Source organism: Arachis hypogaea, chromosome 1 (assembly GCF_003086295.3).
Source record: "Arachis hypogaea cultivar Tifrunner chromosome 1, arahy.Tifrunner.gnm2.J5K5, whole genome shotgun sequence".
Taxonomy (NCBI): domain Eukaryota; kingdom Viridiplantae; phylum Streptophyta; class Magnoliopsida; order Fabales; family Fabaceae; genus Arachis; species Arachis hypogaea.
The window spans coordinates 79,293,162-79,307,045 of NC_092036.1; the positions used below are offsets into that span (position 1 = coordinate 79,293,162).

General features: G+C 38.6%; 1 non-coding gene across 1 annotated transcript; it reads right to left on the reverse strand.

Moving 5' to 3' along the window:
• Positions 1–13,405: 13,405 nt before the first annotated feature.
• Positions 13,406–13,513, reverse strand: LOC112716939 (small nucleolar RNA R71). Its single transcript, XR_003160527.1, has one exon. It is a non-coding gene; the product is annotated as a small nucleolar RNA R71 (small nucleolar RNA).
• Between the last annotated feature and the right edge of the window lie 371 nt (positions 13,514–13,884).

Below are 13,884 nucleotides of genomic sequence, written 5' to 3' on the forward strand. Positions count from 1 at the left end.
ATAACTCATAGATACTGTTGCTCAAAATCAACATTTGTACTCTAGCAGTGAACCTTCTACAAAAGAAGAAGCCATGGCAGTAACTACTGATCCTAATCATCAAGAACAGGTTGTTGAGCTTAATCAGCAATTACTCCTGATGACAAAATAGTTAGCAGAATTTAAAGAGATGCTCCAAGAAACTAAAATTGCTAACAAGAACATAGAATCATTGTTGAATCAGACAAAACAGTAATTATCTAAACAGATAACAGAAGAATGCCAAGCAGTTCAACTGAGGAGTCGGAAGACATTGAATAATATTGCTCAAAGTGGCAAAAAGCCAAGAAAGGAACAATTGATAGAGGATAACCAAACCACTGCCCAAAATCCCTCTGAGGACAGTAAGAGCCCAGAGAGGAATACTTCTGGCGTTCAAACGCCAGAAAAGGGGGAAAAGTTGGCGTTAAACGCCCATTCCTTGCCTAGTTCTGGCGTTCAAACGCCAGAAAGGGGGGAAAGTTGGCGTTAAACGCCCATTCCTCACCCAATCTTGGCGCTCAAATGCCAATGAGGAATCAGACACTTGAGAGTGCTGATAGTAACCCCTCTAAAAAGGCTTCTCCAACCACCTCTGTAGGAAATAAACCTGCAGCAACTAAAGTTGAAGAATATAAGGCCAAGATGCCTTATCCTCAGAAACTCCGCCAAGTGACATAGGATAAAAAATTTTGCCCGCTTTGCAGACTATCTAAGGACTCTTAAAATAAAGATTCCGTTTGCAGAGGCACTTGAGCAAAACCTTCTTATGCTAAGTTCATGAAAGAGATCTTAAGTCATAAGAAGGATTGGAGAGAAACTGAAAAAGTGTTTCTCACTAAAGAATGCAGTGCAGTCATTCTGAAAAGCTTACCAGAGAAGCTTCAAGATCCAGGAAGCTTTATGATACTATGCACATTAGAAGGTGCTTGTACCAAGACAACCCTATGTGACCTTGGAGCAAGTATCAATCTAATACCTGCATCTACTATCAGAAAGCTTAGGTTGACTGAAGAAGTCAAACCAACCCGGATATGTCTCCAACTTGCTGATGGCTCCATTAAATATCCATCAGGCATAATTGAGGACATGATTGTCAAGGTTGGGCCACTCGCCTTTCCAACTGACTTTGTAGTGCTGGAAATGGAGGAGCACAAGAGTGCAATTCTCATCCTAGGAAGACCCTTCCTAGCAACTGGACGAACTCTCATTGATGTACAAAAAGGGGAAGTAACCTTGAGAGTCAATGAGGATGAGTTCAAGTTGAATGCTGTCAAAGCTATGCAGCATCCAGACACATCAAATGACTGCATGAGCGCTGACATTATTGACTCTTTAGTAGAAGAGATCAATATGACTGAGAGTCTCGAATTTGAGCTTGAGGATATCTTTAAAGATGTTCAGCCTAACCTAGAGGAACCAGAGGAAATACAAGAACCTTTGAAAATTCCTCAGGAAGAGGATAAACGTCCTAGACCCGAGCTCAAGCCACTACGACCATCCCTGAAGTATGCATTTATCGGAGAAGGTGACACTTTTCCAGTGATTATAAGCTCTGATTTAAACTCACAGGAAGAGGAAGCACTAATTCAAGTGCTAAGGACACATAAGACAGCTCTTGGGTGGTCCATAAGTGATCTTAAGGGCATTAGCCCAGCAAGATGCATGCACAAGATCCTATTGGAAGATAATGCCAAGCCAGTGGTTCAACCACAGAGGCGGCTAAATCTAGCCATGAAGGAGGTGGTGCAGAAAGAGGTCACTAAGTTACTAGAGGCTGGGATTATTTATCCTATTTTTGATAGCCCTAGGGTGAGCCCTGTCCAAGTTGTCCCCAAGAAGGGAGGCATGACAGTGGTTCATAATGAAAAGAATGAACTGGTTCCCACAAGAACAGTTATAGGGTGGTGTATGTGTATTGACTATAGAAGGCTCAATACAGCCATCAGAAAGGATCATTTTCCTTTACCATTCATAGACCAGATGCTAGAGAGACTAGCAGGTCATGAATATTATTGCTTTTTGGATGGCTATTCAGGTTACAACCAAATTGTAGTAGATCTTCAGGACCAAGAGAAAACAGCATTTACATGTCCTTCTGGAGTATTTGCCTACAGAAGGATGCCTTTTGGTCTGTGCAATGCACCTGCAACCTTTCAGAGGTGCATGCTCTCTATCTTCTCAGATATGGTAGAGAAATTTCTGGAAGTCTTCATGGATGACTTTTCAGTATTTGGAGACTCATTCAACTCCTGCCTTAACCATCTAGCACTTGTTCAGAAAAGATGCCAAGAGACCAACCTAGTTTTAAACTGGGAAAAATGTCACTTTATGGTGACTGAGGGGATTGTCCTTGGGCATAAAATTTCAAACAAGGGAATAGAGGTGGATCAAGCTAAAGTTGAAGTAATTGAAAAATTACCACCACCTACCAATGTTAAGGCAATCAGAAGCTTTCTGGGGCATGCAGGATTCTACAGAAGGTTTATAAAGGATTTTTCAAAAATTGCAAAACCTCTGAGTAATCTGCTAGCTGCAGACACGCCGTTTATCTTTGATAAGGACTGTCTGCAGGCATTTGACCTTCTGAAAGCTAAGGTAGTCACAGCACCAGTTATCTTTGCACCAGATTGGACATTACCATTCGAACTAATGTGTGATGCCAGTGACCATGCCATTGGTGCAGTGTTGGGACAGAGGCACAACAAGCTTCTGCACGTCATTTATTATGCTAGCCGTGTTCTAAATGATGCACAGAAGAATTACACAACCACAGAAAACGAGTTACTTGCAGTGGTTTATGCCATTAACAAGTTTAGGTCCTACTTAGTAGGGTCAAAAGTGATTGTGTACACTGACCATGCTGCTCTTAAATACTTACTCACAAAGCAGGATTCAAAAACCAGGCTCATAAGGTGGGTATTGCTTTTGCAAGAGTTTGATATAGAAATAAGAAACAGAAAAGGGACAGAGAACCAGGTAGCTGATCATCTGTTCCGAATTGAACCAGTAGCTGGGGCGTCCCTCCCTTCTACTGAGATTTCTGAGACCTTTCCAGATGAGCAACTCTTTGCCATTCAAGAAGCTCCATGGTTTGCAGACATTGCAAACTATAAAGCTGTGAGGATCATACCCCAGGAGTACAGCAGGGTGCAAAGAAAAAAATTAATTTCAGATGCAAAGTACTACCTATGGGATGAGCCATATCTCTTTAAGAGATGTGCATACGGAATGATTCGCATATGTGTACCTAGAGAGGAAGGACAAAGGATCCTATGGCATTGCCATGGATCACAATATGGGGGACATTTCGGAAGTAAGCGAACAGCCACTAAGGTCCTCCAATGTGGATTCTACTGGCCTACTCTCTATAAGGATGCCCGAGAGTTTGTGCGTAACTGTGACAGTTGCCAAAGAGCTGGTAACTTGCCTAATGGTTATGCCATGCCTCAACAAGGGATCTTAGAGATTGAATTGTTTGATGTATGGGGTATTGACTTCATGGGTCCCTTCCCACCATCATACTCAAACATTTATATTCTGGTGGCAGTAGACTATGTATCTAAATGAGTAGAAGCAATTGCCACACCCAATAATGATACCAAGACCGTGCTAAAATTCCTCCAGAAACACATCTTCAGCAAGTTTGGTGTTCCATAGTACTAATCAGTGATGGGGGCACTCATTTCTGCAATAAACAGCTGTACTCTACTATGGTCCGATATGGAATTAGCCACAAAGTAGCAACTCCGTATCATCCACAGACAAATGGGCAAGCTGAAGTCTCCAATAGAGTGCTAAAAAGAATCTTGGAACGAACTGTTATTGCCTAGAAAGGATTGGGCAAAGAGCTTGGATGATGCTCTGTGGGCATACAGAACAGCATTCAAGACTCCTATAGGAACCTCTCCATACCAACTTGTGTATGGGAAGGCCTGTCATCTGCCCGTGGAACTGGAACATAAAGCCTACTGGACAACCAGATTCCTAAACATGGATGCTAAGTTAGCTGGTGAAAAAAGATTGCTCCAACTAAATGAGCTAGAGGAGTTCAGACTCAATGCCTTTGAAAATGCAAAAATTTATAAGGAAAAGGCAAAGAAGTGGCATGACAAGAAGTTGTCATCCAGAGTCTTTGAGCCAAGACAAAAAGTTCTACTCTTCAACTCTAGGCTCAGACTATTCCCAAGAAAACTTAAATCCCGGTGGAGGGGCCCATATGTGATTACAGGAGTCTCACCATATGGATATGTTGAGCTTCAGGATGTTGATTCTGACAAAAAGTTCATTGTTAATGGACAGAGAATCAAACATTATCTTGAAAGCAATTTTGAGCAGGAATGCTCAAAACTAAGGCTTGAATGAGTCTTAGTAAAGGTCCAGCTAAAGACAATAAAGAAGCGCTTGCTGGGAGGCAACCCAGTCATTAGCAGGTTATCTGTTTTGTTTAAGTTTGATACATATTCTGCAAGGTTGATCATCAAAATTGAAGGAATTCACAGAGTTACAGAAGGATTCAGTGAAAAAAGTAGAGAAAAGGAGCTTGCTGGCAAGAAAACGCCAATAAAGCGTGCTCTGGGCGTTAAACGCCAGAATGGATACCATTCTGGGCGTTTAACGCCAGTAAAGGTACCATTTTGGGCGTTAAACGCCAGAATGGGCACCATTCTGGGCGTTTAACACCAGGTTTGCAGCATCCTGGGTGTTTAGCAAAACGCCTAGTAGTGAAGGGGTTTCTGGCGTTTAACGCCAGCCAGGGTTCCTGGCTGGGCGTTAAACGCCCATAATGACCACCAAGTGGGCGTTAAACGCCTAGAATGGTATCCATTCTGGTGTTTAACGCCAGAAAGGTAGGGGACAGAGATTTTGCTTTCCACTTCAAATTTTTTCAAACTTTCCTATTTTGATCTATAATTTTCTGCATAAACACATTACAAACTTTCATCATTCATCTTCAAATTTCAAAAATTAAACAATTTTCTAAATCATTCTTCAAATCTCTTTCAAATCCTTCCCAAATCTTCTTCAAAAACTCAAATATCTTCTCAATTTCTTTCCATATCTTCTCAAATCTCCTTCAAAATTTTCGAAATCTCTCCCCCTCCCTTATAAATACACATTCAGCCATCCCCCTCTCCCCACCATTCAAATTTGCTCTCCTCCTCTCTCTCCTCTTTCCTTTCTTTTGCTTGAGGGCAAGCAAACCTTTAAGTTTAGTGTGCTTTTCCGTGATCACTAAGCCAAGATTTATCAAGATCATGGCTCCTAAAGGAAAACAAACCAATTAAAAAGGCAAGAAAGAGAATAATCCAAAGAATCTTTGGAGTCAAGAGAAGTTCTTAACCAAAGAACATGCAGACCATTACCACAAAATAATGGGTCTGAGGTCAGTGATCCCGGAAGTCAGATTCGATCTGAAAGAAGATGAATATCTGGAGATCCAAGAGCAAATTCGAAACAGAGGATGGGAAGTTCTAACCAACCCTGAGACAAAGGTTGGAAGAAACATGGTTCAGGAATTCTACTCGAATCTGTGGCTGACAGATAAGCAGAGAATGACTGGAACTGCTTTTCATACCTACAGAACCATGGTCAGAGGGATAATTATTTACTTCCATCTGGACAAAATAAGGGAGGTCTTCAAATTGCCTCAACTACAAGATGATTCTGAATCCTTTAATAGGAGAATTGTGAGAGCAGATAAGGGGTTGGATCAAGTTCTAGAGGACATATGCCTCCCTGGAACTAAGTGGACAACCAATTCAAAAGGTGTCCCAAACCAACTCAAGAGGGGAGATCTCAAACCAATTGCAAGAGGTTGGCTAGACTTCATTGGGCGTTCTATATTGCCCACTAGCAACCGTTCTGAGGTCACTATCAAGAGAGCAGTGATGATTCATTGCATTATGCTGGGAAAAGAAGTGGAGGTTCATCATCTGATTGCTTGTGAGATTTACACAATTGCAAACAAGAATTCCACTGAAGCCAAACTGGCTTACCCAAGCTTAATCTCTTTGCTATGTAAAGATGCTGGGGTGAGGATGGGAGTAGATGAATTCATCCCAATTGAACATCCAATCACCAAGAAGTCAATGGAAGGACAAATGCAAGATAACTCTATCAAAAGGAGGGCGCAGGAGTTCCTCCCTGAACTTCCTGAAATTGACTACTGGGCCAGCCTAGAAGCATCTGTTGCCAAGCTGCAAGAAACTATGGAACAGACTAAGGAAGAACAGCAGAATCAAAACTGCATGCTCTGCAAATTGCTGAAGGAACAAGAGAAGCAGGGGCGTGAGCTACAGGAGCTGAAGCGCCAAAAGCTCTCCCTTGAAGGGTCAAATACCCCACAAGTTGAGGGATCATCCACATCTCAAAATCAAGGTTGTTGAGTCCTAACTCTGTGATGACCTCTATCATTAGGAGTCTATTTTAGAGTCATTTAAAATTTTCTTTTCTATTACTATTAGTCTTATCCTATATTTATTTTTGAGTCTTGTTCTTAATTCATGATTAATAAAATTTAAGGTTCATGTCTTAAAGCTATGAATGTCCTATGAATCCATCATCTCTCTTAAATGAAAAATGCTTTAATCACAAAAGAACAAAAAGTACAAGATTTCGAATTTATCTCTGAAACTAGTTGAATTAGTTTGATGTGGTGACAATACTTTTTGTTTTCTAAACGAATTCTTGAATAGTGCATATGTCTTTTGATTTTGTTGATCAAAGAATGTTAAACTTGTTGGCTCTTGAAAGAATGATGAAAAAGGAGAAATGTTAGTGAGGATCTGAAAAATTATCAAATTGATTCTTGAAGCAAGAAAAAAGCAGTGAATTCAAAAAAAATGTGATCTAAGAGTGTGCTTAAGAACCCTGGACACCTCTAATTGGGGACTTTAGCAAAGCTGAGTCACAATCTAAAAAGGTTCACCCAATTATGTGTCTGTGGCATGTATGTATCCAGTGGTAATACTGGAAGACAGAGTGCTTTGGGCCACAGCCAAGACTCATAAAGTAGCTATGTTCAAGAATCATCATACTTAACTAGGAGAATCAATAACACTATCTGAATTCTGAGTTCCTATAGATGCCAATCATTCTAAACTTCAAAGGATAAAGTGAGATGCCAAAACTGTTCAGAAGCAAAAAGCTACTAGTCCCGCTCATCTAATTGGAGCTAAGTTTCATTGATATTTTGGAGTCTATAGTATGTTCTCTTCTTTTTATCCTATTTAATTTTCGGTTGCTTGGGGACAAGCAACAATTTAAGTTTGGTGATGTGATGAGCGGATAATTTATACGCTTTTTGGCACTGCTTTTAGTATGTTTTTAGTACATTTTAGTTAGTTTTTAGTATGTTTTTATTAGTTTTTATTTAAAATTTACTTTTCTGGGCTTCACTATGAGTTTGTGTGTTTTTCTGTGATTTCAGGTATTTTCTGGCTGAAATTGAGGGACCTGAGCAAAAATCTGATTCAGAGGCTAACAAAGGACTGCAGATGCTGTTGGATTCTGACCTCCCTGCACTCGAAGGGGATTTTCTGGAGCTACAGAAATCCAATTGGCGCGATCTCAATTGCGTTGGAAAGTAGACTTCCTGGGCTTTCCAGCAATGTATAATAGTCCATACTTTTCCCGAGATTTAATGGCCCAAACTGGCGTTGCAAATCAGCTTCAGAATTTCCGATGTTTAACGCTGGAACTGGCACAAAAGTTGGAGTTAAACGCCCAAACTGGCACAAAAGCTGGCGTTTAACTCCAGAATAAGTCTCTACACATGAAAGCTTCAATGCTCAGCCCAAGCACACACCAAGTGGACCCCAGAAGTGGATTTTTACGTCATTTACTCATTTATGTATGTCCTAGGTTACTAGTTCACTATAAATAGGATCTTTTGACATTGTATCTTTACCTCATGACACTTTACACGTTTCATATTGTACCTTCTACGGCATGAGTCTCTAAATCCCATGGTTGGGGGTTAGGAGCCCTGCTGTGTCTTGATGGATTAATGCAATTACTATTGTCATTCATTCAATCACGCTTGCTTCCATTCTAAGATATCACTTGTTCCTCAACTTGATGAACGTGATGATCCGTGACACTCATCATCATTCTCACCTATGAACGTGTGCCTGACAACCACCGCCGTTCTACTTTAGATTGAGTGAATATCTCTTGGATTGCTTAATCAGAATATTCGTGGTATAAGCTAGAATTGATGGCGGCATTCAAGAGAATCCGGAAGGTCTAAACCTTGTCTATGGTATTCTGAGTAGGATTCAAGGATTGAATCACTGTGACGAGCTTCGAACTCCTGAGGGCTGGGCATTAGTGACAGACGCAAAAGAATCACTGGATTCTATTCCAACCTGATTGAGTACCGACAGATGATTAGCCGTGCTGTGACAGAGCGCGTTGAACATTTTCACCGAGAGGATGGGAGGTAGCCATTGACAATGGTGAAACCATACATACAGCTTGCCATGGAAGGAGCCTTGCTTGCATGAAGAAGAAGACAGCAGGAAAGCAGAGATTCAGAAGATAGAGCATCTCCAAAACCTCAACCTGTTCTCCATTACTGCAAAACAAGTATTTAATTCATGTTCTTCCACTTTTCACAATTAAACCTGAGAATTATTTATATCCTGACTAAGAGTTACAAGATAACCATAGCTTGCTTCAAGCCGACAATCTCCGTGGGTTCGACCCTTACTCACGTAAGGTATTACCTGGACGACCCAGTGCACTTGCTGGTTAGTTGTGCGGAATTGCAAAAGATTGATTGCAATTTCGTGCACCAGTTTGCTTGTCCTCAAGCAGAAGAAAAGAAAGGAGAAGGATAGAAGGAGAGCTAGTTTTCGAATTGTGGAGGAGAGGAGAGAGGCCGAATGTGGATTTAAAGGGAGAGGGTGTGTTTTCAAAAATTTTGAAGAAAGATAAAATAGAAGATATGATTTGTAAAAGATAAATACGATAGGAAAAAAGATATAATTGAAAATTGAAAAGATATAGAAGATATTTGAAAAAGATAAATCTGAATTTTAGAAAAAAAGATTTGTGATTAATTTGAAAGGATAATTGAGTTTTGAAAAAAAATTTGAAAAGAAGTTGGATGGGGTTTGAAAAAGGATTTGTGTTTATGAATTAAGATACATTTGATATTTTTGAAAAACGGATTTTAGAAATTAGGATTAAAATTTTTGGAATTGAAGGATGAGAGTTTGTAGCATGTTTATGCAAGAAATCATGAATTGAAATATGAAAATTGAAAAAAATGTGAAGTAAAAACGAATTTACCTTCTCCCCATAATCCTGGCGTTAAACACCCAAACGCTGCATGTTTTGGGCGTTTAACGCTCATTTGCAGCTTCTCCTGGGCATTCAACGCCCAGCTATTGCTTCTAGCTGGAGTTGAACACCAGGAACTCCTTTGTCACTGGGCATTTTTCTGAACGTCCAAGACGCGGTAAATCTGGCGTTAAACGCCCAGAAGGTTCTTCTTTCTGGCATTCAACACCCAAAAGATGCTTCTTTCTGGCGTTTAATGCCCAGATGGCTATCCTTACTGGCGTTGAACACCCAGTAGATGCTTCTTTTGGGTGTTCAACACCCAAAACAGCTCTTACTTGCTCTTTCGCACCAGTGAGCTTTCTTTTTGCTCTTTTATCCTGCGAATCCTTCTGTAACTTTGTGAACTCAAGCAATTGCTATTTTACCTTGAAGATAATTGACATAAACCTGTAAAAATCAATTAATTAACAAATAAGCTTTGTAAATGGCTGGGTTGCCTCCTAGCAAGCGCTTCTTTATTGTCTTTAGCTGGACTATTACTGAGCTTTAATCAAGTGTCAGTTTTGAGCATTCTTGCTCAAAATTGCTTTCAAGATAATGTTTAACTCTTTGTTCATTAACAATGAACTTTTTGTTAGAATCATTATCCTGAAGCTCCACGTATCCATATGGTGATACACTTGTAATCACATATGGACCTCTCCACCAGGATTTCAATTTTTTCGGGGAATAATCTGAGCCTAGAATTAAACAGCAGAACTTTCTGCCCTGGCTCAAAGACTCTGGATGACAGTTTCTTATCATGCCATCTTTTTGCTTTCTCTTTGTAAATTTTTGCATTCTCGAAAGCATCGAGTTTGAACTCCTCTAGCTCATTTAACTGGAGCAATCGTTTTTCTCCAGGTAACTTGGCATCAAGGTTTAGGAATCTGGTTGCCCAGTAGGCCTTATGTTCCAGTTCCACTGGTAAGTGACAGGCTTTTCCATACACAAGCTGGTATGGAGAGGTCCCTATAGGAGTCTTGAATGCTGTTCTATATGCCCACAGAGCATCCTCCAAGCTTCTTGCCCAATCCCTTCTACGGTTAATCACAGTCTGTTCCAGGATTCTTTTAAGTTCTCTATTAGAGACTTCAGCTTGCCCATTTGTCTGGGGATGATATGGAGTGGCCACCCTGTGGCTAACTCCATATCAAACCAAAGCAGAGTAAAGCTGTTTATTGCAGAAATGAGTGCCCCATCACTGATTAGTACTCTAGGGATACCAAATCTGCTGAAGATGTATTTCTGGAGGAATTTCAGCACTGTCTTAGTATCATTAGTGGGTGTTGCAATAGCTTCCACCCATTTGGATACATAATCCACTGCCACCAGAATATAAGTGTTTGAGTGTGATGGTGGGAAAGGCCCCAGGAAGTCAATGCCCCATACATCAAACAATTCAATCTCCAAGATCCCTTGTTGAGGCATGGCATAACTGTGAGGTAGATTGCCAGATCTTTGGCAACTGTCACAATTAAGTACAAACACTCGGGAGTCCTTATAGAGAGTAGGCCAGTAGAAGCCACATTGGAGGACTCTCGTGGCTGTTTGCTCACTTCCAAAATGTCCTCCATACTGTGATCCATGGCAGTGCCAGAGGATCTTCTGTGCTTCTTCTTTAGGCACACATCTACGGATTACTCCGTCTGCACATCTCTTGAAGAGATATGGTTCATCCCAAAGATAGTACTTTGCATCCGTGATCAATTTCTTGGATTGCATGCTCTTTATTTTTCCTTGATCTTCAAATTGTTCTTGTCAATTTTTCTTTGTGTAGGTAAATTTCTTTTTGTTCTATTTAAAAAAAAATATTTTTCAAAATTCTTTCAAAAAAATTTTTCCTTTTGTTTTCAAAAATTATTCTAAATTTTTTAGAATGAATTCTAGAGTTTCATGGTAACATGTTGAAGCCTGGCTGGCTGTAAAGCCATAGCCAAATTCTTTGGGATTAAGGCGTCCACCTGTCAACATAAAAGGAATGTATATGGAGTTGGATGAAGTATCAGCTGTTGCATGCCTTATTTATATCCTAAAGCTGGCTGGCTATTAAGCCATGTCCAACTCTTGGATTGGAGCTTTAGGCTAACATTGAAAGATTCCTGGAATTCTTATTAAAAATTTTGAATTTCTTATTTTCTTTTTCCTATAAAATTTTGAAAGAAAATACAAAAAAATCATAAAATCATAAAAACCAAAAATATTTTGTGATTTTTGTTTGAGTCTTGTGTTATGTTTTAAGTTTGGTGTCAATTGCATATTCATCTTGTTCTTGCATTTTTCGAAAATTCATGCATTCATAGTGTTCTTCATGATCTTCAAGTTGTTAAGTCTTCTTGTTTGATCTTTAAATTTTCTTGTTTTGTGTTGTATGATGTTTTTCATGTGCATTTTTGCATTCATAGTGTCTAAACATGAAAGATTTCTAAGTTTGGTGTCTTGCATGTTTTTTTTGCAACAATAATTTTTCAAAAATATGTTCTTGATGTTCATCATGATATTCGAAGTGTTCTTGGTGTTCATCTTGACATTCATAGTGTTCTTGCATACATCATTGGTTTTGATCCAAAAATTTTCATGTTCTGGGTCATTTTTATGTTTTTCCCTCTCATCATTCAAAATTCAAAAATAAAAAATATCTTTTCCTTTTTTCTCTCATAAATTTCGAAAATTTGAGTTGACTTAGTCAAAAAATTTTTAAAACTTAGCTATTTCTGAGAAGTCAAGTCAAATTTTCAAATTTAAAAATCTTATCTTTTCAAAATCTTTTTCAAAAATCAAATCTTTTTCATTTTTTATTATTTTTGAAATTTTTAAAATTTTCAAAATCTTTTTCTTATCTTTATTTCAAAATTTTGAAAACTTTACTAACAATTAATGTGATTGATTCAAAAATTTGAAGTTTGTTACTTTCTTGTTAAGAAAGGTTCAATCTGTCAATTCTAGAATCATATCTTATAGTTTTTTGTTAGTCAAGTAATCAAATTATAATATTAAAAATCAAATCTTTTTCAAAATATCTTTTCCATCATATCTTTTTATCTTTTTCAAAAAATTTGATTTCAAAATATCTTTTCTAACTTTTTATCTTTTCAAAATTGATTTTCAAATCTTTTTCAACTAACTAATTGACTTTTTATTTGTTTCTTATCTTTTTCAAAACCACCTAACTACTTTTCCCTCTCTAATTTTCAAAAATCATATCTTTCTTTTTCAAAATTATTTTAATTAATTAATTATTTCAAAATTTAATTTTAATTTTATTTCTTCTCTTAATTTTCGAAAATCACTAACCCTTTTTCAAAATTAATTTTCGAATTCTCTCTCCCTCATCTTCTTCTATTTATTTATTTATTTACTAACACTTATCTTCATCTCAAGAATCTGAACCTATTTTCACCCTTGTGTTTGGATTCTTACTTTTTCCTTCTTCTATTCCGTTCTTCTTCTACCAACATAAAGGAATCTCTCTACTGTGGTAAAGAGGATCCCTATTATTATTTTCTGTTTCCTTCTTTTTCATATGAGCAGGAGCAAGGACAAGAACATTCTTGTTGAAGCAGATCCTGAACCTGAAAGGACTATGAAGAGGAAACTAAGAGAAGCTAAATTACAACAATCCAGAGACAACCTTACAGAAATTTTTGAAAAAGAAGAGGAGATGGCAGCCGAAAATAATAATGCAAGGAGGATGCTTGGTGACTATACTACACCTACTTTCAAATTTGATGGAAGAAGCATCTCAATCCCTACCATTAGAGCAAACAATTTTGAGCTGAAACCTCAACTAGTTACTTTACTACAACAGAACTGCAAGTTCTATGGACTTCCATCAGAAGATCCCTACCAGTTTTTAACTAAGCTCTTGCAGATCTGTGAGACTGTTAAGACTAATGGAGTAGATCCTGAAGTCTACAGGCTCATTCTTTTCCCTTTTGCTGTAAGAGACAGAGCTAGAATATAGTTGGATTCACAATCTAAAGATAGCCTGGACTCCTGGGATAAGCTGGTCGCGACCTTCTTGGCTAAGTTCTTTCCTCCTCAAAAGCGGAGCAAGCTTAGAGTGGATGTTCAGACTTTCAAACAAAAAGATGGTGAATCCCTCTATGAAGCTTGGGAAAGATACAAGCTGATGACCAAAAGGTGTCCTTCTGACATGCTTTTAGAATGGACCATTCTGGATATATTCTATTATGTCTATCTGAGTTCTCTAAGATGTCATTGGACTATTCTGCAGGTGGATCCATTCACCTAAAGAAAATGCCTGCAGAAGCTCAAGAACTCATTGACATGGTTGCAAATAACCAATTCATGTATACTTCTGAGAGGAATTTCGTGAACAATGGGATGCCTCAAAAGAAGGGAGTTCTTGAACTTGATGCTCTGAATGCCATATTGCCTCAGAACAAAATGTTGACTCAGCAAGTTAACATGATTTCTCAAAGTCTGAATGGATGGCAAAATGCATCCAACAGTACTAAAGAGGCATCGTCTGAAGAAGAAGCTTATGATCCTGAGAACCCTGCAATAGCA